General features: G+C 30.2%; 2 protein-coding genes across 2 annotated transcripts in view; both read left to right on the forward strand.

Annotated features, from left to right (window-relative positions):
- The window catches only part of LOC109354848 (proteasome subunit beta type-7-B-like), a 7,930-nt gene continuing 7,322 nt past the window's right edge, over nucleotides 1,357–1,964 (forward strand). Inside the window, exons 1-2 of the mRNA XM_019597626.1 lie at nucleotides 1,357–1,368; nucleotides 1,936–1,942. The gene's annotated coding sequence lies outside the window, so the exon portion shown is untranslated. The remainder of the gene's footprint in view (nucleotides 1,369–1,935; nucleotides 1,943–1,964) is intronic.
- Nucleotides 1,637–1,964, forward strand: part of LOC109354847 — a 4,163-nt gene continuing 3,835 nt past the window's right edge. Inside the window, exon 1 of the mRNA XM_019597625.1 lies at nucleotides 1,637–1,724. The gene's annotated coding sequence lies outside the window, so the exon portion shown is untranslated. The remainder of the gene's footprint in view (nucleotides 1,725–1,964) is intronic.

Raw genomic sequence — 1,964 nt, forward strand, 5'->3', positions numbered from 1 at the left:
CTCAACTATAAAAACATATACCAATTATGTTGTAATTTGTTAATTAATGGTAATACTTTTTAATAGAACAAAAACAATAGTACTAGATTTATGTGGATTTTTTTTTGAAGTTGATAATGTGCAACATCATACAATTATTTTTTTAATTAAACATGTGATTATACTACAATTAAAAAAGTTACCTATTAATGTAAGACTCAAGATAAATAAGGAATATTGTGACAAAAAACAAATAAACCCTTCACTAGTTGCCACCCTATGCAATAAACAATGGTTAAAGTAGCCAACTCATTATCAATGCTAAGCAACTATCACACTCATGATGGTGAAAGTAACCAACTCTTTTTTAACATTTCTCCTAAAAAAATATCCCTCTTTGTAAACTATATTTTTAAATAAATTATAAAGGTATATTTCCATAAGTTATTTTAAAATAAATTTTGAGTGCATGTTCTTGCAAGTTATCTTTAGATAAATTCTAGAAGTATATTTAAAAAATAAAAAAGTTACAATTTTTTTGGATGTGTTAGTAGCACCCATTTGTCCTTACATTTATGTCTTTTGGACCCTGGCCCGTTTTGGAACCTAAAATAGAAAAGTTGTTAGGCAACATTGTGAAGGAGACCCTACTAGGGATATTGGATCCTTTCCATATTACCTTTTTCTATTTAATAATTTTATTCTATATCTATGGAAAGAGTTGAGAAACGGCTCAAAGTTCATGTGTTGTCTCGATATATTTATATACATAATCATGTGGTCTTTAATGATGGAGCCTTAAACCTACACTATGTGATTAGGATGACCGAAGATATTTGTGTAAGTGATAATCTCAAAAGCTTAACTCCACTATAAACTTCTCCCATGCATAATCAAGTTGTGATAAGTTGGGATCCTCCCCCACTAAATTGGTTTAAATGTAATATGGACAATTTGTTAGGGGCAAGGAATATGGTTGTCTACACATGTCTTATGGGTGGAACTTTGAGCCGTTTCTCAACTATTTCCATAGATAGGGAAAAATCTATAGCAAAAATAATCATTAAGTACAATTCTCAATTTAGTCACACAAAAAAGGTGTACCCATCTCCACCCGTATGCCTGTTTGACCCATCTAATTAGAATGTAGTTGAAAATGGATAAATAATTCGATGTGTCCATATTTGGAGAGAAGTTAATCAAGTGATTAATTGTTTAACAAATTTATCAATTAATATGGAGGCTAGGTATAAACATTTGGAGAGATCTCTTCTATTTGACTTTTTTTGGTACAATTCTTCTATTTGATAGTACAAGAGGTTATTTTTCTAGGAATGCTCTATTGCAAATGTGTAATTTAGTGGAACCATATTTACTATCCCACTTTTTGTACAATTCTATGTATCACCAATTCTGATTGGTTGAAAACATTATTTAAATTAAAATTATAATTATTAAATATTTTTCTAACTAATCACATTTCTTAACACGTGAAGTAACACAAAGTTGTGAGAGTGCAAATGTGCTCGTAAGTTTTACTCCTCTCCTTGTAACAAAAGTAACACCTAATAGTGGGTATATATATATATATTTAAGGCCCAATAACAATAAAGTTGAAGGGTTTGTTTGCAAACCCGTTTTATCTATTGAACCCGCTTCCAAACTTTCTGACCCTTTTATTTTGTTTCACTTTTTCCTTTCATTCTCGCCGCTTTCACCAACTTCCTCATATTCATTCTCTTCTTGTAATCTCTCTCTCTCTCTCTCTTTGTCTTTGTTAATGTTGCATTCATGTGTTATTCCTTCATTGTGCTTATCAATATTGCTTAGGAATATAGGATATTTTTCACTACCATACTAGAGTTATTAACTTCACTAAGACACACTATTACCATTCTTTAAACTATGGTTAAATTACTTACAGTTATAAGTATGTTAGAGCCTCGTTTGTTTCAGCTTTTTCCACAAAAAAGTGCTTTTTTTAA

The sequence above is a fragment of the Lupinus angustifolius genome, chromosome LG08 (genome assembly GCF_001865875.1).
Source record: "Lupinus angustifolius cultivar Tanjil chromosome LG08, LupAngTanjil_v1.0, whole genome shotgun sequence".
Classification (NCBI taxonomy): Eukaryota; Viridiplantae; Streptophyta; class Magnoliopsida; order Fabales; family Fabaceae; genus Lupinus; species Lupinus angustifolius.